Source organism: Molothrus aeneus, chromosome 2 (genome assembly GCF_037042795.1).
Source record: "Molothrus aeneus isolate 106 chromosome 2, BPBGC_Maene_1.0, whole genome shotgun sequence".
In the NCBI taxonomy this organism is placed as follows: domain Eukaryota; kingdom Metazoa; phylum Chordata; class Aves; order Passeriformes; family Icteridae; genus Molothrus; species Molothrus aeneus.
The window spans coordinates 79,869,998-79,896,963 of NC_089647.1; positions in this window are offsets into that span (position 1 = coordinate 79,869,998).

A 26,966-nucleotide genomic window follows, 5' to 3' on the forward strand; every position below is an offset into this window, starting at 1 on the left:
CAATAAAACTTAAATGCTTAAAATTTAGGAAACAAGTTCAAGGACTAAAGACTAGTAAGTACTATAAAGATGAAGAAGTTAACTGTTTTAGAGGTAGTATTGCAGTAAGACAAGTAGCTTGTAAAACTTCTAATGAAGAAAGTCAGCATTTTCAGTTCTCTCTCTTTTAAATATGAGTACCTTGTCCTGGGTTTGAAATCTTCATGAATTCAATCTAAATCTGCCTCCGAAGTCCAAGGGTTGAAGCAAGAATAAAGCAAACATAACCATAAGGCTGAACTCTCAACTTTTAGTAAGATAGTAGAATTGTTAATTGTAAGAGCTTCAAAAATGGTTGTACATTAAAAATCTTGTGAAATGTTGGTCTTGTTCTTTTATGAGAACTTTTGTGCTTACGTGGATTTTAAAGAAAATGTTATCCATTTTGTGACATATTTTCTCTGAAACCTACATCTCAGCCATGAATATGCATGCTTAATTACAAGTTCAAGGAAGGTTTCACATACCCAAAATAGTATTCAAATACTCAGCAATATGGGTACAGCATAACAGTTTTGTGTGATGCAGACTTGAAAAACATGTTAAAAGCAGAGAAAAAAAAAAAACCCAACTAAACAAAAAACACTCCTGATTTTTATATTCATAAAATCAGGATAATTTATATATTCCCTATATTTTTAATACATATTTTGCTCCTTACTCTATGAAATTAAATTAAACTTAAATGGAGTATCAATACCTTTATTGATTTTTTTTCTAAACCCATAAAATAAATTGGAGGTAGAGAATGGGTGAAAAGTAGTGTAAGATCAGGGAGGGAGGAGAGGGGTCTGTAGATCAATCAAGAGGAAAATCCCAGACTCTTCAACTTCTAACTTATGCTAAAAATTGTCTCAACTGCTCTTTATCTTTTCCTGATATCCATTTCCATCTGTAATTATTAGGTCTTTAAAACATCTTTTTTTTGTATCTTAAAACGATTTGTAGCAACTTTGGGACAGTATAAACATATTTAGAGAATATATTTCTTAAAAGAAAATAAATACGTATATACTTACTTTGGAAAAAATGGAAATTATTTTTTCATATAATGTGCCAAATGTACCATTTGAAGTAGGCATTGAAAATGAAAGTACAAAGTATTTTTGCTTTGCATTATTCCAATTTTCAATTTAAAATGCAGTATTTTTATTTGCCTTGTTATATAGTTGAAACTTGAGTTAGAAGAGTTCATAAAACTTCCACAGTACAATATTTCCTTTCATAAAGAGGAGAATAATATCAAGTTATAGGTAATAATATACTAAAAAAGTATTTTTAACGCACTCCTGTGCTGCCTACATCTTCAAATATATTTTCTGTTATATTTTGTTGAGTTTAACTGGAATTTGAGATGGACTTACAAATGCTCAGGGATTTATTTTGTCCAAAGAATTTTCATAGACTAATATGGCTTGGTTGAGTGTGTTGAAGGGAAAGTCATGAGATGTCTTTCCTTTATACCTGGTCAACTGAGATAATCACTTGTAATTACGTTCTGGTTTGAAAGCAAAACCAGTAAGAGATCCCAAGTCAGAAATAAAATTTATTAGGAGAAGGGGAAAGGAAAACCAAAATACATGCAATAATACAAAAGAAAAACCCCTAACAAAGTCTGAATACAACCTGACATTCTGTTGGTCAGGGTGTTGGTAGCAGTTCAGTTGGATTGGTGACTGCAGTTCAAATATGGTTCTGTTGGAGCAGTGATCCTGTAGAAAGGATGTAGTCATACGCAGACTTTGCAGATCCAGTGGAAAAGACAGTCATTCCTCTGGGCATCCAGTGCAAAGACTGACTGTTCTGCCCCAAATCCCAGATTACATCTAGGTGGGCATGCTTAGCTCCTCTCCCCTGGGCAGAGCATCTCACAATGGGCTGAAATCATTCTGTGAGTCATGTGGTGGGTCCTTGATTGCCTATTAAACAGAAATGGCTCCTGAAGGGAGTTATCGCTGAGTCATGTGGTAAGGCATTGATGGGCCCATTAACAGGAGACAAGGAAGAGACAATGCCTCTCCTGGTTTCAGCAGCTCTTAAGCATGGGAGTAGAATACATCTTTATATTGTAACCTAGGACAAATTATGATGCTCAACCAAAAGCAAAAACAAGCTTCACTGACTCACCTAGGTAAATATGGCTACATATTATTGGTTCTTTTACGGCCTGATAGAAAAATAATCGCACTGTGGATATATCTCACTGTAAGTCAAAAATGTCAATTTTTTTTCCTTTTTTGGTTTATATAATTTTGTAGGTCCAAGGTTTCAGGGAGATCACGAAGTTCCCTCTATCAGTTAGGATTCTGCTGGACTAGGAATGCCCTTTTAAAAGATACTAATTTGTTGCACAGCATTTATTGTCCAGTTGCCATGTAGGCTCACTTCTCAAAACCACAGGACATTCATCTAGTTTTGGAGGCTTTGTCTAATTGAGTAATCAATACCTACTTTTGTACAAGGGCATCAGGCTTCGTTCTTTAACTGAATTATGTCCGGCTGATAAAAGCGGTTTTGAGCCTCTGTTTTTTTTTAGATAATCCATTTGCCCAGCGCATAGGGTGGATACACAGAGCACCCCAAAGAAATATGTGAACATAATGGAGCACTGACAAAACTTCTCACTTATTTTCAATGTTTTGTACTTCAATATTTTGTACAAACTATTTTATTGCCAATCATGATTTCATATGATTATAAATAATGGAGATGTAGTCCTGTGAATTTTTTTAATAAATATTTGCAATGTGAAGGTTAAGGATAGATTTGCTGTCCCTAGTAGTTAATAAGAGCTATGGTTGATATAAGTGAGCATTACATTAGAGCCTGAGAAGTCCCCACTGATTAGTCAGGCTGTCACAGTTCAGGGAAGAGACCCAGATGCATTTAGGGGCTCCTCAGGGATGAAGTGAGAACTGAAAGCACATGATACATGGTTAGTAAAAAGTTTTAATTCTCTATATTGTGAATAGGAAAAAAAAATGCAGAAAGGACAAAGGAAATTAAAGTATTGCTATCAACTTTTTGTCCAGAATATATCTGGGTTTTTTCATGAACTGGAGTATTTTGATTTTTAACTCATAGAAATACTATACAATGGAAAGTGTTATTAAATTCAAATAAAAATAAGGCAGTGTTTAAAGTATTTCAATAAAATTCCTGATTTTAATTAAAAAAAATATTTTAGACTAATATTAACTGAAATGGGTTAAACTAATGTATTAGAATTTGAGTGAAAGTGGGTAGGAGACAATGAGACCATGCCTAATTTCTTTGAATAATTAATATACTTTATATAAATTGAAATACATTTCCTTATAAGTTACAAACAGAAAAAAAAAGCTAACTTATTCATTGTTTTGTATGTCTAGTAACCCTTCAGCTGTTCAGTAAATAAACACAGTATGAACTTGCTGCTTTTGCAATATATTGGTAAATATTGTTTTTTAGTTTTGTATATAATAAAATAAATTATGAACATCAAAATAACATGCTTACAAATATATTTTATTATGACTCACATACATAATTACTTAAATAAGTAGGGATTTCTGAGATGTGATTTTTAAAATCACGGTATTTAAATGATACGAATAGGCTGATAACCAAAAGAAATTAACAAGTGGATTCAGAATGTTTTGGTGGGAAGAGAGGCAAAGAACCTGCAACACAGAACCTCCAGATCTAGATTTTTGCAATTTGGAGCCAAAAGTTACATGGGATTTTCTCTGAGAAATTCAAAGCGCATTAGCAGCATTCATGATATAAAAAAGAAAAGCTTAATAAATGTTTATTACACAGAGTAAGCACAAGTGGGTAAAACTACAGACTGATTATTAATTAAGACGGTTTGCTAAATATGTCTTCTTAATTTAGTCAAGTGGATTTCACTTTCAAAACATTTACTATGAGAAAAGGAAGATTGAAGTTCAGCATAAGTGGGGCCGTAATTCTGCAGGCAGTGAATGGATGCTTGCAAGCTGAATAGAGCCACAGATAACAGCTTCTGCAATTAGATCAGTGTGTGTCTCGAGTATCTGGAGCCATGCATTGCTCTGAAATTGTTATTAAAATGTCTTCTATTGAATTGCAGGTTATATGAAATCAATGGGTACTTAACTGTATGATAAGCTTTACCTGCAGAGTTTATTTCCGTTAAAAGCAGTGTGAGTGCTTTTTAAAAATAATTTATTTAAAATTTATTTAAAATCCACAGATCTGATTACCCACTTACCGGGTTGTTTGAGTGAACCAGATCGACCAGATGGAAAAGAAGGGACCAAGGAAGTTAATACAGACAGGCTCTGAAATCAAAAGAGATTTGGAGAAGGGTGGAAGAAAACAGTAACTCATCTTTCCAAATTAAGAGACAGTGGTCATTCAATAATTTTAGAAAAATGTGGTTAAAGCAAGCACTTATTTTTTTGTGCTGTGTAATCTGGATTGCTTAGAGAGCAATGCAGGGTACAGATGAATGATCTAAGGGAGGACAGATTCATAATTGCTTGTAAAATATGACACCAAATATGAGAATTTGGAGAGAAAAGAGTGAGGGAAGGAAAACTCCAAGGAGATGGTCCAGCTAGACATATGTTATTATCTTTTCCTTCAGTCATCCATCCCTTGATAGTCATTGCAAGGGACCTATTATTTTCATGGATAGATCACAGCTGTAGACAAGCAGTGGTAATAGCAAATTCTGAGATATACATGAATGCCATGAATGCTATCACTTTGGATAAATCTGGGTGTTACTTGGCATGCTGTGAAGTGATGGGCCTCTGAGCATGCAAAAAATATTACTATCTATGCAAGTAATTTAATTGCACATGGAGAATGTCTGGGATTACAAAATATCTCAGAAATGTTTACTTTACTCTTGCAACTACAACGAATGTTGACTATTCAGGTTGTAAAAAACCCACTCCTTAAATGACCTAATCATGCAAATTTTTCTAAAAAATCTTTCTGTGTCTTAATAGATTAGCAGAAGCCACCACCACTATGTTTTATGATAAATGCACCAAAGCAGAACTTACTGCGGTGTCTTCCCTGTTGGTAGTCAGTGTGTGCCAGGCACTATTCCAGTGCTCAGAGTATATGTGTAATTTCAATTGATTATTCCTTGGCAACTGCAGTGTGATGCTCATGTGGGGTGTTGCTGATGAGAACCATAACATATGTTTCATGGAAGAAGCAGGTTGTGTTCTGACACTTAACCAGAGAGATGCAAGTGAGCATATTTTATACTACAACTATAGAACACATGATTTTGATTTATTTTAGTACTGGACCTTTAACCAAAAGAGTTAAATATTAATGGTTTCATAAAATACATTCTGAAAAGCTGTGCAATTGATAATGCATACTTTAGGCTTTCAGTGCTAATTTTTTTACCCATACTATTTTATTTAAATAGTGGTTTTTTATTTCTTCTTTAACTCCCTCAGCATTTCTACATTTTCTAAGCTGTAAAATCAGAACAAGATCTTTAGAAACATTCTTGGTGTGAAAGGGAAACAAAAAAAGATATACTCAGAAAGTTGCTTGCTTATTTTATCTCATGTTTCCAACAAGGAAAGGGAAAAGAGGTGGTCCCAGTTTATTGCAGTTGAGGAAGTCACACTGGGTTCATTCTTTTATTCTTTCAGTTTTCAAATAAGACAATTTTTAAAATTTATTTATTTTTTTCCATGGAGAGTGAGAGCAGAAGTGGAAAGAACAGCAAACAGCAGTACTTGAACAGTGAAAGAATGAAGGAGCTAGTGACATATTCAGGATTTATGATTTATTCAGCCAGAACTTCTGAAAAGCTCAGATATTATTGGAGCATCAAATTTAATGGTTTCAGGAGCTTGGCTTTTTGAGTGCTGAGTCTCTGTGAAAAACATGGTCTTTGGAGGCATACTGGAGGTGCTAAGCTGTGAGTGTTTGTGAATGCATGGACAGTTACTTTGGTGCCCATGAAGAAAATAAGCTGTCTTGACAGTCCTGTCCCTGGTGTGAAAGGGCACACAGCCTGGCTGGTGCTGGTGTCAGGAACTCTATGGAGAAGAGATAGTGGAAAAAAAATTCCATGAGGCTTGGAAAATATATGCATTGCTACAATAAAAACTTTTGGTTTTGTGTTATTAATTAATGACTCCTTATAAAGCTTAAGTTTTGTTTAGAATAAAAAAAAATAGGCAAATAATCATTTCTAGAGAAAATGAGCAGTCTGTTCTTCTTGATTAGCAATCAGGCAAAATAATATTAAGACACCCAGACACCCAGGAGCTGGTTTTGTTCAGCTCTTTGCAGGCATAAAAAACCCTCAAAAAATAATAGTATAAAGTTGTCAAAACAAAAGAAAACTGAATAAAAAAAACCCCTTGAATCAACAAGAGTTATTAGAAGTAGAGCAGAAACTGCTGACATTATTCCAGCCTCGCAACACTACAGCATGGTGCACCTTGTCCTGTGGTTTGTGGGTGGGACTCTCCTGTCAGTGCGGCAGGAAGGACAAGGGAAAGGTGTTTGTTTAGCATCTTACATAATTTTAAATAGAATATGTAAATTAGGAAATGAAAGTGCCTTAAGAAAAATAGGTTCATAAAACAGATTTGGCTTCAAAACTTATTGTGCTTAATGCATCTTGGTGGCAGTGCTTCACAGCCAGCTATGGATGAATGCCCAACATGAATCTAGCTAAGAGCTTCTCTCTTTACCACCCTCATTTACAATGCCTTAAAACAGTGCTTTCAGCTCTTTGCAGAAATGGCTGCAGACTAAGGAATATATTCATCAGGAAGTTACATGATTTTCCTTTCAACCTGACAATCATTTTCTTAGAACATCTGTTTGATTTTATTGTACTTCTGACATTTTTGGCTGACATTTTCTTGGTTTTCTGTAATTTAAATGTGAAAATTAGTTAGCAAGTGAAAAACTAAGTATAACAATTCTTATTGATTCAAAACATATAATATATTTTCTGTTTTTTATTTTCTACCAAGTGATTAGATTTTATAGATTTTGTGCAACCACATATTTAAACTCTGCTATAGTTTCTAAGAAAAATATTACAAAATTAAGGTTGAGAAATGTATTACACTTCTGCTTTGGATAAGTATTATTGCAGTAGAAGCTGTTGCCATAGTAGCTTAAGAGGTTAATATTTGAATGGAATAGTGGCATTCTTTTATTAGTCTAATTTTTATAGGTGAAAAAGTTGGAAAAGCTTTCAGATTTACAGAAATCTTCCTATGTGACTGAATTTATATTTATTCTAACAAATTATCTAATGTAATGTAGAAAAACAGTGTCTTTCTGGACAGATCCTGTCTATAGTCTACTAAGGTACATTAGTTATTTTCCTTTACATGCTGTTTCTTACCAAAGGACACCGAGCTGCGATGTATCTGTTATGGATTAATAAATGTTTAACAGGTAGATAAAGAGGGTAGGAGTACATGATAATTTTTAAATTGTAGGAATAAGAAAGTTACCAATTTTGACAGCCAAACTGTTGTCATTTTTCTCATGAAATGAAAAAGAATGAACGTTGACTTGACAAGGGTTTTAAATACTACAATATTATTTGGGATAATCAAATCTGATCCTAACTCTGGAGAGTTACATAAGGGTCTAGCCAGAGTGACTGAGTGATTAAAATGAGAGATGAAATTAAATGACAGTAAATGCAAAATAATGTATATGAAGGAAGCAAAATATTTAAATATTTAGAGATTCAGTGATTTTTTTTTCAGGAAAATAATTTTTACTAACTGTAATCTCTGAAAATATCATGTGAGTATTCAACAATAATTCAACATGTGCACTAGGATACTTTCAGGAAAACAACAACGAATAAACAGAAAATGTACTTGTATGTATTGCAATACAGATCAGGAAATACCAGAACCTCCTAGTAATAAAAACCAGCTCAAATTTCTGTCTAAATGTGGATGTTTTTGTTGTTTTTCTGGGCATCCTCCATTCACTACTGTAAGAGATAGGCCAAATATTTCTTTATCCTAAAATGTTATCTCATTGTAGAATTTCTTACATGATTTCAAATTAATTATTTTAAAAAGAGATTATTAAAAAAAAGTTGGACTAGATTCTTGCATGATAATGGACATGGTTCATCTCAAGCATGCAGAAGCAAGGTGATTTAGATCAGTTGAAAACTCTCATCCTCCACCTTTTTTTTACCTTGGAAATTCCAAACATTTGCCAGCTATTGTACCTTTATTTGCTCATTTTGAATTCTGGTTTATGGATTTACTAAATTCACTCCTTTATTTCCCCCATGGTTATAGCTATTCTATTCTCAAATAAGGAAGAACTGTTTTCTTTGTAAACTTTCCAGTAAAGTCTTCTCAAATGTATCAAAGAAATATCTCAGACAAAAATTTCTTTAATTCACAGACACTGAGAATTAAAGTACTTAAGAAACTCCAAAAGACAGTTCTGACACTGCCAGTCCTATTTATATAGTTAGCTTGCTTGGAAAAGACACACTGAAATCAGGAGATTTTCTGAAGAATTAATTTAGGAGTTACTATTACTCATCATGTTTTTGGGGCTTTTTCCTCACTAAATCATAAGACATATATGTCTGACTAATTCTTTGGAGAAGGACTGTTTTTATAATTAAAATGGGGAGGTTAAGCCAAAAAACCCCAAGTTCTGACTTATGAGGTCATGGAGTGTGAAGACCAGGATACAACTTTGAAAAGGCACAGATATGCATTTATTGCATATACTCTAATTAATAGGTCACTCAGAATTTCCTGAGGAATTCTGCTCTTCATGCTATCACTTCTTTTCTGACAATAAGATTTGTTAAGAAGTGCTTCCATGTTATACCTACTGCTTTGATAAGTGTTAATCTTTACAGAGATTTTCCTAAAGCATTTTGTGTGTTATCAGAAGACGAGAATTTTTATGTAAACTGATCCATAATTCTGACTCAGTCTCATAGAAAGAAGTTTCTGCTGAAACTGATGAAGAACAAGATTTTCCAGCTTCAGTTTCCAGCTATATAGATAGCATTCAACATTCTTCTTCAGCATATCCTGCTCTTTTTCTCCTCTCCATGCTGCGTTAGGTCTTCTTTGTAATTATTGTTTCTACTGTGTTAGAGCTGCCCAACACCCTGAGTGATACAGCTGGGTAAGGCAATGTGGCAAATTGAGTGAAAGCTGAGATTTAAGTATGGCTAGATCTTGACATATTTTCCATGACTTGGTGGGATCTCCTGCCTCCTTTCATCCTTTATGTGTTTGGGAGGTACAGCTGCTGCATGACTCCTACAGCTGAATGATGATAATTTTCTATCTCTTCATGATCTCATGCAATCATCACTTTAAAACCACTTGAAAATGCATGTGAGATGAAAGTGTGCTATATTTTCAGGAGCATTTCACTGGATAAACTGATTCTTGGAGAGTTTAAGTGACACAGGTTCACCAACAGACAGGAAATACCAAAGCTGGTGTTTTTAAACTTGAAAAATAAATTAAAGATTCAGATTGCTAAAAGATAGTCACCAATATTTATGCTGTTACAAGGTCTGTATGTCCTTTCTAAAGTTTTTGAAAATACTGGTCAAAGAATCTTACTTTTCTTTTTTTTATTAATTTTTTTTAATCCTGTCTTTCATGCACCTCTTATCTGTTTGTACTGGACCTTAACATCAATAACATCAAGAACGTTGTTTCTGCAATGCTTATGCATCAATGAAACCCAGGAATCCAGGAATTTTAATAAATACTAATGCAGGTCAGGGATTTCAAGCAGAACCTATCTTGAGGATTGGTGTGTGATATAATTCTTATTTTGACTTTGAATGAACACACTTTGAATGGCACAGCACTGTTGCCATTGTCTTTTGCTAATCTGCAGCAGGCAAATGCTACCACAAGACACTATTTCACTCATTAAAGGGCAATTATTCAAATCAGAAAATCTGTCTCTTGTGCTTTTAGAATGCCCCAGAGTGGAAATTCCTGATGAGAATTGTACAGATGCTCAATGAGAGGCAAATCAGAAACATACTCCATATTTTTGGAACTAGGCCAAACTATTTATGTTCTTCTGAACTGGGACTGAGATTACTGGTGCTGTTATACAAGTATTCACTCAGAGGGTGGTTTATATATAATATACGGCATAATTTCTAGGCTATTGCTGCCAACTGGGGAGTCTTCCAAAGAATTATATCTCAAAGACTGAATTACATTTGAATAGGATGCATTTCCCTGTTATTTCCCAATACATCCATATTCCATCTTGCCTTTTTAATTAGTGAATATATTGACTGTATATGTATTATTATAATTGCCTCTGCCAGCCTGCATGCTTTTAATTGTGGATGAATTATTTCCATCATCTCTCCCTAATTGTAGAAGTCTGTGTTTATTGCAATTACTACTGACTGCTGGAAAATCCTGAGTCTCAGCCTCTGTCATATATATGGTTGTGATATCGTTTGTTAGATACACCCTATTCTTTCCCCTTTATCTCAGCCTCACTGAGATTTTGATATTTTTGTTAATGTCTGTTGTGACAGTAACAAGCTTTAAGATTCCTGTGTTTTTCTCCTATAAAAATACAAATATCCCTGGATAAAGCATTTTTAATTGTCCAGTTTTCTAGATTGGCTTCTGATATAGCATGAAGTACAAAGGACATTATCAGTAATGGAGCATTTGTCTCGTTATCTAACATCATCAAGCTGTAATATGTTTAATAATAATTAATATTTATGGTTATAAAATAAAACACAAGAAGTTTCACCTCATGATGAGGAGGAATTTCTTTACATTGTATATGGCAGAGCACTGGAATAGGCTGCCTAGGGAGGTCATGGAGTGTCCCTCTCCAGAGACAGTCAAAACCCACCTGGATGTGTTCTTGTGTCACCTGTTCCAGGTGACTGCTATTGCAGGGGAGGCGGGTTGGATGATCTCCAGAGGTTCCTTCCAGCCCCAAAAGATCTGTGATTCAGTGAAAGCTTATACAGCATTTTCTGAAAGAAATATAATATAATTAAGCACCATTTTATAAATGATCATGCTAGGAAGGTGGTGTTTATATTAATTTTGAAAATTGAAAAACTAAGAAGAGCTCTGGTTTGGCTAAATGTAAGTTCCACAGTTCAAAATGACAAACCAGTGCTCATCGGGGTTCTATTACTGATCTGTGCTACTATGTGTTACTCCTACTTTTCAGGTACAGCCTGATTGTATTTTTGAAACTGTTTTGTTCTTGGCTCTACATTTAAATTGCCAGAATGCATCAAAAAAAGGCTTATTACTGTTTTCATACTGAGGTGATATTGTTCAGAGCTAGAAACTGGCTGTGCATCTGGTTAAAATGTCAGCATTCTGATTATCTTCCTGTTATTTCCCATTACTTTTGTAAACATCTTTCCTATGAGTTTTTCCAGTCTATGGGGTAAGTTCTCATATAGAATGAATAACACTTTCTCTTTTTTATAAAAAATAAATTTTAATACTTTAGCTCCTTTGTGCTACAAAACAAATCTTAGTATAACATAAAAGCTCATTTTCCTCCTCTGTCACCATCATTCATGGCAGTTAATGTGGCAATTGGAAAAAATTATTGCTTACACACAGATCCAAATTGTAGCAGGCAATGATGCAACCAGTACCTAATTTTTATTTTTCAACATAATGAGCTCTTTATTTTCTTGGTCTGGACAATTCAAGCAAAGCTATTCTATGTTTCATAGTGGCTCGTAATGTAAGACCTGTAACCTTTTTTAAAAGTTTTAGCTTCAAATGGATTGCAATTACTCATGTAATTGTGGAATTAAGTAAAAATTGGATGACATCTCAGTCCTGTTTCACAACCTAGCCTTCTTGGGGGAAGTGAGAGAGAGAAACAATATCAAATATGTAACCTGTTGTTTTATTGAACTTGAATTATTCCTTGAAAGCTGTAAAAGTTGAAGAAACAACCACAGTCAGAGAAACGACTTGGGAAAATATAAGATTTAAAAAAATTGGTAAAGAAGGTGAAGATGAAGCTGGCAGGGTTTAATTCTGGTCTTGAAAATTGTGTCCTTAGTGGATAAACAATGCAAATAAAAAAAAAGAAACAAAAATGTATTTGTTTTTCTGTATATATTTTTTTACTTTTGAAAAAAGAACAACCAACACTCTTTACAATATTTTAAGAATATTTGCTTTAAAAATACAATGTTCACTAACAATCACAAAAAATCATCTTCTTATGTGAAATAAATATTAAAAAAGTGAATCATTTCAGTGCATTTTATAAAAAAGTACCAAGGTTTTCAGATAGAGATCTGCAGTGGCAGATCCCAGTTTGAAGGAGGAAGCCTCCAGAAGATATACAGATCCAAGTTCTGCAGGAAACTAAATAAGGTAATTTGTGTAGGATGTGCTGCTAAAAAATGCACAAAAAAGGTGCTCTTTGACAAGTTTATACTTGGAAGGAAAACTACATATAGGCAGACTTTCAGGGCTCATCCACTGATTTCTTTGTACTTGCAGTCAAAATTTCATAGAATGTAGTTCCACTGATTTGTATTTTGCCCATGAAACTGTAGCTATGAATTAAAGTACACTCTGCTTCTCTTCGGTATCCAGTTCAACCTTAATTTTTTTCAAAGTGATTGGGAGAAGGATTACAGAACTTTTTGAAGGCAAACTTTCCCCTCAACATCCAGGCCTATTTATGGATTTGAATGCATACTATGACAATATTGTTCCTTTGCTTCTCTTTGATGAGCTTTAATTTTTGTGTCCTTGCTCTTGCTTCATTGCACTTTACAAGTGTGGTGGCAAACGTGCAGCAAAGATTCAGAGCACTAAATTTGCTGAAATTCTCTCTTGCAGGAGTTCCAGTTCAGGTCTTGGTGTAGGCTCAGTTTCACCCTAAAACCATACATCTTCAATTGAAAGAAGAATTGAGCTTTTTTTTTCTTTTTATTTCCATGTGCTGCAGTTGTTGTATCAGCAGACAAAAAGCATTCTTGTTGATGAAGATGAATGTAAGACCAGACAACAAGATTTTTGTGGGTTAAGGTCACAGTGTTTTCACCATCTTAGCAATTCTGTGCATGAGGAGCCACTTCAAAAAGATTTTATCATTACTTAGAAGTAAAGAAAACTCAAAGAACTTCACATTGTCTATGAGGGTCTCTCATAGATGTCACCTTAGTTGTCACCATCCCAAAGGGCAGGTGAACCTCGCAATTAAAAATCACATAGTTCTGAAATGATTTTCTGGAGATCTTCTCTCAATTGACTGTTTTCTCCTGGAGAGCTACTCAACACCCAGGTTCTAAGATATTCTGGAGTCTCTTGAGATGCCTGTCAAAACTTTGTAAAGCTTTTCTTTATTATTTTTTTCTTTTTTTCCCCACTTTTAATAGAAAGAAGGAAGACAGCTTTAGACAAAAGGTAAAGGATAAAGAATTGTCAACAGGGCAAGACTACTTTGCTCTTACACCTTCTAACAGTAGGTGTAGGTAGGAGCCAAGTAGCTGTGCTTTGCTAATTCTTCCTGTTCTTTCTCAACTATATAGAAAGCAAGCTCCTTACTCACAGTTCATCTATGACTTTCTTGCCATCCTGATGCTTTGAGTTCTCACGAGTTTTTGTAAGTCTAGAATCACTTGCAGAAGTCCTATCTTGAAGTTATGAATATTCTCCTTTACACTCAGCTGTCTGCTGATTGTTAGTATCTATTTTCTTCTGAAAATATTTTATACTTTTGCAAATAAAGAAAATCCTTCTATTTTCTGCGTGTATATATATAATATATATTAATCTGGCTGCAAGTAAAACTGAGGAGAGAAATGCTGAAGGAGGAAAAATGAAGTGCCTATAATACCTATCCTCAAATAATTTTCTTCTAGAAAAAGTAAAGAGGAACAGAATAGTTCTTGAGGGCTCCTTCTTAGTGTAAAATCACTGGGAAATGGAAACTGAAAAAAAAATTTTGCATTCTGATTATGTTGTATACAGTACACAACACGTGAATTTTCTCACATCTATATGTATAAAAGGGATAAAACCTTCTATATTTTTAGTACTCTGATCCAGCCCAAAACATTACTACATTATAGGCTCATCTTGTCTGATTAATAAACATTATTTCCTTGATTTACAGTCCAAGATGGTTAATTCATTCTTGGTTTATCTATGTTCTGTTACATTTATCTATGTTCTTGTTACATTAAGAATTTAAACTGCAACCTATTCTGTGGTCTGAATTTACCCAAAGATTTGTTAATCTGAATAAAAATGTTGTTTTCAGACAAACCTGGATTAATTAGGTCAGAATGAATACAGTTTGGTGGTGCCCTCATTGTTACTGGGATGAATTTAAGTAGCTGTTCTCCCTCACTGCCCTTTCTCTTTTTTTAGCTGATCTGACCACAGCTGTAGCAAATGTTTCTCCCTATGTCAGACATCTCTCACAGCACAATCAATACATTTCATGGTGTGCTTAGATCAGACAATGTTCAGTTATTAGAGTGAAAAGGAAAAAGTATTCATGAATCTGAAATGCATTTTATGTCTAAGAGAAGACTAGTGAGGACCAAAACGTTTTGCCTCACACAGTTCCCTTTACTGTGTCTCCTGCTTCTTTCTGGTTTAGTTTTTCTGTGTTTGTTTTCCTGTTGATTTCTCTGCTGAATAGCTATTTGTCTTCTCAGCGTTTAAAAAAAATTAAATCTGACATCTTTTTTTGTGGTGTGTTCCTATTCACTGAAGTCAACACTGTAATGTTATAGTGGCGCTTAAGATGTATGTAAGCTAGCACAATTGCATCTGTGTTCAGCTGTACAGTGGGTAAAAACCTCTAAAGAAGGCCATAACTGGATGCAGTTTAGTTAAAAAAAAAAAAAGCGTGGTGAGTTTTCATAAATTGTCTCTCTTGGAGGCACAATAATGATAGACAAGATTCAAGGGGTCAGTCGTCAGATCTGTGCTAGGAAGTTTAATGAGAATAAGAAAGTGGTTACCATTTGAAGCAGTGGGGTGGTCCCTGGCTCTGAGCTGATGCTGCAATTGAAAAAGAGACCAACATTTATCTTGTAAAGCAAATGGGGGCTTTATTGCTCCTTCTCAGAGCAAGGGTTTAGCAGATAACCATGAAAAATAGTTCTCGTGAGAACTTTATGCCTATAAATTCTAGAATACTTTAAAAGAGCAAGTGAACTAAAAATGTACTAGTTAGAATGGAAAAGAGCTAAGTTTGAAATTTTGGCAAATTTTTTAATGTTTAGTTCTATTTTCCTTTTTGGCTTTGAACTGTGTGACAAATCACCCCACAGTTCCAACATGTAAATCCAATCTTCAGGTATTTTGTAGTCTATTCAGAATGTAATACATTGTTAGGAGCATGCGAGGGATGACTGCATATTTATATTTGTCGTCTCTACTTCAATGAGTGTATGCATTCCCTATAACTGAGATGTAGGGTAGGCTGCTCTCTGCTATTTTGAGGGTGTAAACTGTGGAAATAGTTTCTTTCCAACCATAAAAAAAGTTGCAAAACAAAAAGGAAAATATGGAAGCTTGGAAGAAACTATTTTTAGAGAACGATGTTACTCACTGTATTCTCAAAAAGCCTTTCTTCCTCCGGAGGAGAAAAAAAAGTGTTGAGAGATAAAACCACAACATGAAGAGTATCTGAAATGAAATATAGAAATGAGAACATAGACCTCTAATATTGAGCTTTAAATTAGTCACCATGGAAGTCAGCATCAGTATATAAGGAGAATTTAAATTTGTGTTAGCAGAGCAAATCTTCTGTGACGGAGGACATAAAAATTCTGCTTGTGTTTTCTATAGATCTTTATTTTTTTTTTTCTGTGAACTCATGGCAGAAACAGACATTCAATAAAGAATTCAATCTTATATTTTAGCAGTTTAAATTGACAAAAGATAAATGAAACCAATTTATTATGTATTGGATTCATTGAGCATAGTTACAACCAGTGGTGAGAGTCGTCAACTAGACTTGAACTGCTATTTCATTGCATAGGAAAAAAGGGATCTAAGGGACCTTGGTCATACTCTTTACTCCCAGCTATTACTGCCATTCACAGTTATACTTTCAAAAAATAAACTATCAAATCTTTTATATTATTTTGTTTACTTTTTTTTTAAATCTAGAACGGTATTCCTGTTCCTTACAATGTTTATGACTAGAAAACTTCTAAGATTCAGCTGGAATGCATTCAGGTTCACTTCAAAACAATCTGTTCCTATCCTTCTCTTAATGACTTTCCTTACTTTTCCTTCCTTGATGTTGCAGAAAGCCACTTCTTACCTGTTAGAACTTGTTTAGATAGGACATAATTATTCAAATTCCAACCATAATTTCCTCCCCTGCCTGTTTTCCTGGCAGGTTTAGGAGGTTCAATATTTTAACATTGCACAGGCATCAGTGACACAGATGTGTGACAAGTGATGCATTCATCCTTCTCTGTGTGTCTGACTGGAAAGCATAAGTAGATGTTGGCCTTCAACGCAGTGCACTACCAGTGGCAAAGAAAGCATGTGAGACAGAGGGTCTTGCAGGCTGGAGACCCCCTGAGGCTTGAAAGATCTCAAGTCCTGGGCCATGAAAAGCACTTTGGAGCTCACCTGAAGCAGGTGAGCTCAATCTTTCATGTTTTGAGTGTCTTGTTGCTCCTTTGATATAGTATTTGTCCTTGAAAAATTCACCTGAACATTTTGCAAAAGTAGTGAGAGTTGCATACAAACTGTATTATCATCTTAGTGTGAATTTATTGCATTGATTTTTTAGTATTAATAGTACATATGAAATAGTGCCTCCTGAATAACATCAAAAACAATACAATAGCTCAATGACTTAAAGAGCATCTGAATACTTGTTTAAATGCTTAGTTTATGCTGAATAGTTCAATCTAATGTAAAAATCACTTCCTTTTTTTTTTCTTCAGGGATTAAATTAAGTTCATTTTGTCTGTAAAGATCAATTGCTACGCTTTTATTCATTATTCCATACAAAAACTGTGTACCTATACTGCATGCACGCCTAAAAGACTGATGAATATGTACTTTTAGTAAAAGAAAGTTTGAAGTACATGCATTTGCTCAGAAGTCTGGACATGACCGTAGGAAGATGAAAGGGCACGGCAGAATCCGCACAGTTTTATGAGCAACAAACTGTACAGAGAAGTGTACCTTGAAATACTGTTCTAAGTAACTTGTCACTGTCCTTTAATGTAGGTAAAAAAGAGCATCTCTAAAAAATAACTATGTCTTTTCTAAAATGACATCTTTTCTGTCTGACACTTTGACATGCTGGTGCAGTTATCCTTCCTTTACCCTTTAAGTGCCCTTAGCATAATTTAACCTTGAAAGTAGTATTGGCATAGCAACACTTTTAAAGAAAGCATCAAAGTTTCCAGTCTTTCTGCAGTTTAAAGGTTAATTATGCACACTGCCCATGCCTGCAAGCAGCCAGGCTTTGTACACTATTCTGGTGTAAAGCTGAAAAGTACAGTTGAAAGAGGATACACATTATAAAATAAAACCTGTGAAGTCCCCCTTTTCCATTCAAACAGCCTGCACTGTCAGTTTAGCTAACCTTTGTTTGCCTGTCACTGTGTTCCCATGATTAAATGTGAGGATTATAATCATTAACCATGCTGGGGGTTCACTGTGGGTGGAATTTTGATGGGTGGATGACATTCTGTTTATACGACGAAGTCAAAATCAGACTTCATCTCTTCCAGCTCAACACCCGGAGGTCTCTAGGTTAGCTACCACAGCCTAGATGCAGTCCTGTCACCTGACTTTAATATTAAACACTGCATCCATGGCAGATTGGAAGGTATTTTACTATACTCTTTAATCTTTGTCTTTCCTTTTAACTGGAATAATCTAGTGGACATAGATGAACTTGATTTGACCTAGAGATGAAATGGTATTTAAAAAAAAAAAAAATAATAATAAGGGGGGAGACAGAGAGCCAAAGAAGAAGCTCTTGTTTAATGTACAGAAAACCAGAAATTTTTTAGGTCTTCCATTATTTTTTTCCTTTTTTCTTTTTTTTTTTTCCCTTTAGGTTAGCAAATGTTTTACATTTTAATTTTCCTTTTGAGATCAGTCCTTACATTTTTTTCTTTAATAATCCTATTGGTGGCAAAAGAAAGTAATGAGGTTGGAAAGCTTTATTAGCATAAGAGATCTTCAAAGCATAAATCTGAAAATAACATTTCTGAAAATGTTGTTGTTATTTTAATTAAAATTACACTTCATTAATGTTAGTTTACTTTCAAACATGTTGAGTATTCCTAATATTTGAATTAGCATCACACAGAAGGAACACTGAAATCCTTTCTACATAGTAATAAGAGAAAAAAAGCCATACTAATGACTTGTTAGATGTACCTGTTTATTATATGAAGTGACATCAATTGTGTGTTCACTTTTAAGTATTTTATTTTATCTCTGATGATGTAGCCAGTTAGCTGGTAGAGATTTCACAGAAAGTCATTAAAATTTAACTGCATGCAAGTGATCAGCAAACTCTCCTAAACTTTATGAGATCCACTAGCTTAGCCAATTAACATTACAGGAAAAAAAATATGTGAAAAAGAAGTTTATTTATTGGGCAGTTCCTTGAATTTCTCATTAGCTTGGATCATCTTTTTCTAATTTCCTGTCAGACTTCACTATCAGATAAACACATTTCTGAATTATATTGCACCTAGGTCTCAGCGGCTTTCACATGTGTGCTCCAATCTCAGTTTTCCTAGCTTCAGTGTGAAAATATTAAAGCAAATAGAATTTGGAAGGAAATTCTGGCAGGTATTACAGGTATAGCTCAAATGTCAGGTGACTTTTTCTGGCTTTAACAAGTGAATCTTAGAGGGCTAAAGGGCTTGTTCATCAGCATTTGAACCTCTGATGAACTCTGATCTTGCCTTTAGCCATGCAGACTCCTTCTCATCACCTTTAAACTCATGTTTAAACTTGGTCAGAAAGGGGCTGTGCAGAAATAACTTCAACAATCCTTTCCTGCTGTTTTCCAAGAAATTTAGGCAATCTTATACTTCATAATATTATTTAACTGTCTCAGAGAAGTGAATAATCTTAGAAAACTTAAACCACAAATTTCAGTTTGTCCTTTCTCTAAGTTGATTTGAAATCTTTAATTCTAAATGCCTTCAGACGTCTGGTTCCTTTCACAGTTTCTCACACTTGAAATACTGTCTGCGTTGGTCAAGTCACTACCCTTACCTTGCATATTGAAGTGCATATTTAAATCGTACTTCTATCTCAACTTTTTAATAAAATAATTCAATGTATTATAAAAGTCACATATTTTACAGATTTTTTTTGCCTTTTGGGGGGCATCTTAGAATATCCTCTATTTGCAGTCAAACCAGTGTGGAAGGATTAATTCCATTGTGCAGTATCATTTCAAATATGAAGGCGTAATTGTGCTAAATGCAGAGAAGTGGATCTCTCAAAAGGAACAGAGTACCTTTTTGTATGTGTGTGCTGTTTGATTATAATATGGAGGACATGAGTAGCAAACACATAAGAAGTTTTGTTTCCTAAAATCCCATGCTGTTCCCAGCACAGCAAGGTATCCCATTTTCTAATAAGTGCATATAATGTAGAATGAATACTGAAAACAGCAAAAAATGAAAATTTTGCTGTTTAATGAAAATTAATCTGAAGATTTCATTAGGACGATTAAATATTTTTATGATGATGCATTACATTAAACCTGTGTGTTTGTGTAGAGAACTTCTAATATAAATGTCATCCAAAGGAAAAATAGAAGAAACCTGGTCAACATTTTCCATTCAATTAAAGGTAATGTTGTAATTATTTCTTCCATTAATTGGACATGATTCAAAATATAGTGATTTCTAATGTGTATAATGGTTGTAAAATGTTGACAGTTGGAGAATATCTCATTGACATAAAAAAGATTAAGGTAACAGTTTGGAGGCTGTTAAGCTATTAACGATAATAAGAAATGTGTAACTAGCAAAGGTGGAATCCCATTTAGCAGTCTTCACAATGAGTTTCCATAAAGTAGATTGAAGGTAAAGAGGTTGCTCTGAATTTGACTGCATGAATTTAGTATCAAGGATAGATAAGTCTCAGTTGGTACTTAATTATTTAAAAGCTTCATATAAATAATTACTGTTGAAATTGAAAACATGTGCACATGGGACCAGAATATAAATATATTTAACATATCAGAACATATTTTTAATCCAGCAGTTCAGAGATAAGCTCTTTACCTTTTTCCGTTCTCCCCATCCCTTCTCCCCGAAGTCTTTTTAATGCATTGATGCTGAAATAAAATAAAAACTGTACTATGAACTTCATTCCATCATAGTATTTGGAGCCTGATCCTGCTTCAGTAGGATCAGATTCTACTGATCTCCCTTAACTGACATTAGATACAAAATCTTAAAGGAATTCCAGAACTCCTCTGTACTTCCAGACTGCTGAAAGATCAGATTATTAGTCAACATTGTGATTCCATATATCCATGTGACTTTCCTTTCCTGTTTATCTTGAAATCCAATAATTATTTTGACTCTTTGATCACCTGCACTGTTATAGCATAATGAAACTGCTACACAATATTCCAGCACATCATGAAGCTGCCAAAATGTATGTAACTAATTATCCTGCCACTTGCATGTGCATTGAACTTATAGGAACTGCAACTACAGCTCAAAGCTAATCTGTTTTATGGCTTAAAATAGATGCTTAATACAATGGGCCCGTTGAATAAAGTAAATTAAAATATTACATAATAGCATTTTTCAGAGTAATATGACTTTTTTGCACTTGCTTGTCATAATAAATACTTGACCACATGGTAAGAGTTTATTTGGAACTTAACTTAAACCTTGGAATAAGAGGTATACACAAAGACTAGTTTTACTATGGGAGCCAAAGAATTCCAGAACAAAATTGATTTTCAGCAAATTAAATTCAGTGTTTCTATCCAGCACAAGGGTTCATAATGTTAAAATTATTCAATCTGTTGCAGAAGAGCAAGCAAAGTCTCATAATTCAAATATATGGCTAAAGCCTTTCTCCTACACACAGACTTCAGTAAAAAACTTTATATTGAATATATGAAAACTGGATTTCTAAACTCAGTATGGATTATTTAAGAATTATTAACTTGTGAAAACTTACATAATTCATCTGTTGCCCACACTATTTATGAAGAGAGAACACTAGTCTTCTTTGCTACCAGTATATATTTTTGTAAGAATAAGTTCTTAAAATAAAAAAGAAAAAAGTTCCTCCTCTGCAAGTCAAAAGATGAAATGAGTATTTTCCTTGTGGAGGTTTTCTTTGACCAGTCTCTTGACTCAACTGAGAAGCAATTTACTTATTTACTGGAAAAATCCACTACACTTGAAACTATATTAGAGAGACAAGACTAGTTTTCTTTGCTTGATGAGAAGCTTTGAACAAATTGGCTTCACTCTGGCTTTCAGTAATGCAGAATTTTCATGCTGCCAACAGGAGATTCCTGCCAAGCCAAGTAAGCAGCTGTTTGTTGGTAAGGTAGCCCTCATAGAACATAGACACAGTAAATGAATAGCAGGAAAAAATGTAAAGAGAGAATAGAAAAGCTTGCAGATGATATAGAACAATATAATGCAGTCAAGATAAAATAAATAAAAGCTAAGAATAAAAGATTAAATAAATTAAAGAGAAATAAACTCCAGAAGTTCCGTCAATTTCTCTATAATTTCATTTGCATTTATTGAATTGTGGATCTTTATTGTATTGATCCTTCTTTTTCTTGTGGAAGGGCTTATATCTCCATGCTTAATGCTGTTTCCATTTTCCTATTAAAAAAGCTCTCTTTATTCTGGATTAAATTTAAAAAAAAATAAAATTGGAGTCTCTTTTCACAGATACCATGGAAATGGTACCAAAGGGACAGCTTGTAGGAATCTACTTCACTCAGTGCCATTAAGCTGTGGGGACTGTCACAGTGTGCATCAAATCTATATTCACTCTGGCTTTGAGCACATCCCACCTTCCCTGCCTCCACTGCTGTGGAGTCAGAACCTTCCATCAGGTGACTGGGATGCACTTGACAGTGCAGCAACTTTTGATCCATCAGTATGAGCTGTTAACTCTACACTGGCCCCAGTCTTATCTTCTGTATAGGACTAAAAGCCTACCAGTCTCTTCTAGAAAGAGAAAACTTTTTATCACCTCTTTCATTTATTTCATTATTTTGCACCATTTTAAGATAATTTACTCATACTTTTGAGCAGTGTTTAAGTTGAGGTGAACAGCCTGTGCAAGCTTTATAAGATGTGAATCCTACATAAACAGGCAATGACTAGAAATAAATTTCTGGTTTGCATGTAGGGAAAATACCAAAAATTTGGTCTACTCAAAGCTTCTTTTGAAACCTGAAGAGTTTACAAAACTGTGTACACCATAAATTATTATTCAGTACTCAAAATCTGAACTGATTTAAGCATAGGTTCTTCTTATACCAGATATGCATTGACAATGAAATTATGGAGGGAGCTGAAATGTCTGAATGCCTATGACTAGCTCAGTAAAAACATTGCCATAATGCATTGTGGTGAGTATGACAGTCAATACACCTGAATCTGCAAATGTATATAGAAACAAAGAATTACATATATTTTAAATATTAAACCTCACTATAGGTCTGTGGTGTTATCTGCATCTTCACTATAACAGTAGTGACTGCAATAGATCACAGAAATATTCAAGATAGGTTTAAACTAGTTAACTTGACTACTAACATCAATTAGTCATGGCAGCCAAAGGAAATAAATTTTTTATCTTGGATGAGTCTTGCAGTGACTCAGTGCCTGCAGCCTTGGCATGCAATTCTCTCATTTCAGAGACTGAGCAGTCCTGGGCATCTTATACGAAAAACTTTTCCTAGAAGGATTACGAGGATTTTAGATGAAATGTACTGGGAGTGATAAAAACTAAGCAAATAACAAACAACTGATGTTTCTAAGGTGTATGGAGACACAGAAGGTGGGATATTTTTCATAAATTAATAAACTGGCTATTTATATTGGTTATAAATTAATAAAATTAATAATATTGGTTATAAATGAATAAATTGGTTATAAATTAATAAATTCTTTATTTGTAAAATTACTCTGTTATTTATTCTTTTTCACGGTCCAACTGGAACAATAGAGAAAGAGTAGCCAACAGATTCAAACACAGGAAATAAATCAAGGAATTCATTACCAAGTTCAATCAAGACCAATGGCTTAAAAGATGGAAAATTAAGTAGAAAGTTTAAGTGTTTCATGTTTCTTCAGAATAAGAGGAGATGTTCAGTAACATGAGATCTTGGAACTCAGTATATCTTGGCCTCTGATTGTTGGCACGTGGTAGTAGATGTTGCTAGCCAGTGACCTTAATTAGCCAACACTTATACTTTTTATAAGTGAAATTAAAGGTGATTATATGTCATTGTGATATTTTTATAATCCAATATGTCCTTGAGAATAGTGATAGAGAAATGTGTGATATTCTTACCCTAAGGTATTCATCACTAAACTTCTTATTAAATAGATCTTTTAAATTACATTCTATTGTGGAGTCAGTTGCAAACAGTAAATAGAGTAAAAGAAAGATTTTAAAGCTAAGGGAAAAAGAAATGTGTGTGGCTCGAGAGAGAAGGAAAGGCTCAGGCAGACCAATAGGACCCTGAAACAATAGAATCATCAGCACTGCTTTACACAACAGTCTAATTCAATGTGTCAGGCCATAATCAGCTCCGTTTCACAGTGCTTTGCTCCATAAAAGCAGAATTGTTTAACCACAGCCTCTATTTCAGCTTGACTGAGAATGGAGAATAACCAATGAAGCCAGGCATATCTCATGGGTTATGTTATGGGCATATAGTGAATCCATCATTTGCTGAAGAGGCAGAGAAAAAGTGACAGGCTCATTCATGCCTTAGAGTCATTTTTAGGCCTATTGCAAATTTTAATCTGTGCACTTTGGATGAACTTCCCCACTTCTTAATTTAGTACATGTAGCCATGTGATAAAGTCTGTCTGCCTCAGATAGGGCAGACTTACTTCTCTAGGACATCAGCCCCTCCAAGCAGTTTTCTTGTATGGATTCAGCCTGGCTGCCTTGAACTTTACACAGACACATAAGTCCCATTTACAGGACGACTCCAGAGTTAAGCGAATGCTGAAATCACATATGCCCAAAGGTTACTATAACACTATTCCAGCAATATTTTAAATTTAGCGTTAAAGATAGTGTACATTTTAAAGATATATTTTCTTTAAAAAATACATACCTATACTTTACAACATGGTTCTTCTCTCCCCTGTCTCTATGTAATATAAAAGGTGTTAAAAAAAATGAAAAGGAAAACAAAATTTTAAAAAAACCCCACAATTTTAAAAAGTGTTGCAAATCAGCAAATTCAAGGAAATTGCTTATTTAGAAAGTGTATGCAGCTGTCAAATAAATGAAATTGTGATTAAAAATGGTGTCAGGTCAAATAAATGAGGTAAAAGCAACAGCTCAGATAAATGAGGTAAAAGCATTGGCTCATTTCTGCTAAAAGATTTCATGTTTGCCTCTCAGTGCCACGGATTGTGCTGCACTGTGCATTTGCTGTGCATGACAGATATGTTTGAAACACTGGAAGTACTGAGGCACAATGTGTATAAACGCTTGACCTAAACTTGACAGTCCCGATTAATAATATCAAATTTGGAAAATGGCAGCACTTACAGCACTCACGCACACCCCAACATTAGATTTTACTCTTTGCAAAAAACCTAAAATGACATGTGAGTTAATTTCTTAATGCCCAAAGTGAACGAAGAACCATTCTTCTGAAATAGATTTGTTTTTAAAACATTTTCACATGAAATAGAGTAAATGCAGTGTCTTACATTCATTTTATTGACATCCCTGGGCTACAATATATTCAAGATGGCTGCACTTCAGTGAAATATGCAATTTGATGGCTTGCGGGTTTATTGTGAGCCTTTGGAAAGAGCAAATAACTCTGATGTTAAAATTCAAGAAGAAACAAAAATACTTACATTTTGCAGATGGTAGAACCTTGAAAATTGTGGATGGCTTTGTTTTCCTCTGTGTTTTTGTGGCTGTATTTGAAGTGAACAGCTTGCCAAATGTTAGGTCTACATCACTTCACTTTCTTCCCTCTTCTGCCTAACCTCCCATTTCCAGACATTTGAATTGAAGATTAAGAGTAAAGAGACAACTAACTCAATCTCAGGGCTAGGTATGAAGAGAAACAATAATCAGCCTTGTTCCTTTCAAACTTCAGATTTAAATGTAGAACAAAGAAATTTGAACATACTCTAAGCCAGCATTTGCCTGATTAAACGGTAAAAAGTTCAAGGGGTGAGGAAGACCAGAGACACCAGTGAATGAAATTACTATACTGAAACAAAACATTACAAAATTAGGGCAAATCATGTCCAGTCTCATAAATCTTGTTTATCAGAAGCTTTTTAAAAAGCACTTGACCAGTGGAAAAATTTGAGTATTAGTTTTATTTATCTTTTTTTGTTTAAAAAAAATAAATGGGTATAATGGGGATATTAAGAGCACTATCAACCAGCATAATATAGACAACACATTAGTAACAGTATGAGACTTGTTTCTTTTGCACCCATTACCTATGTAATTTTTACCTATGTGTATTTTTATATTATGGAGTTTAAATTTCATTTGGTGCCTTTAGAATTTAACACATTTAAACTTATTGATTTTACAACCGATTTTACAAGATTCCTGACAGAATTAATAAAATGCACTTGCTTTTATGCTCTGTAAATATTCTAAATTTTCATAAAGCAACTATATTTGTCTGAATATAATATTTGGAAAAGAAAACTCATAAGAAAAAGTCAACAACGTAATATGCATAGCAATATGAAGAAATGCATAATCTTAGAAATATATTAAGTCAGATGAAAATGTTACAGCTGGATCTCCTCTTCTTAGATGAATGAGATAATTTTGGATAAAATCAAGAACAGACTTTCAGAAACCGATAGAAGCAACATTAACTTTTTTTGCATTCTAAAAATATCACCTAAAATATGTATGCTGTCTGTTGGAGCTATGGATTTTTCTCATGTTCTGCCTTACATTATGAGGTAAGAGAATAGAATACATCCTGAATAATGCTTGAAATGGCAGTGCCCTTCTATTTTCTATTATATAGATACAATGTTTCCCAGGATTCAAATACCTTTATTTTAAGAACCAAGGTCTCATTTCTGCATACAGAGGAAAACAAGGTAATGGAGAAAACCTGTAGAAAAGCTTAATTGAAGTTACTGCAGTGTTTTGGTAAGTTTCAAAATATCAACCTTTCAAACCAGCATGTAATACTATGCACATGAACATAGAAAATCACTTGTCTTTCATAGCTAATTAATCTGACAACATTCTTTATTAAGTACATATTTTTTTTAAAAATGGATAATAAACTGTATTAAATCTCTGAAGTCACATATTTGTAGACAGATGGTAGCTGGCAATAGGAAAACTTGGATTAGACAGTTTTTTCTATGCCAGGTCTGCGCCATGACCACCACTCTTCAGATGAGAAGTAACTCTCAAGTCTGGCTCTCTGAAACTGTTCTCAAAACTCTGCTGGCTTGATTTGTTCCTGCTGTGAATGTGTGTATCTCCAAGAGTTTCAAAGCTGAAAATAATTTGCCAAGTTGAATGCTTGCCCTCATGTCTTCCTGCTTGACTTGAATTCAGCTCTGAATAGCTATGTGTAACACAGACTAAAATAAGAAAAAGAAACTTAAAATGTCCTATATCTGTTAGCATTGTGCATTGTGTGTTAATAATTCAGCTTTCATAATT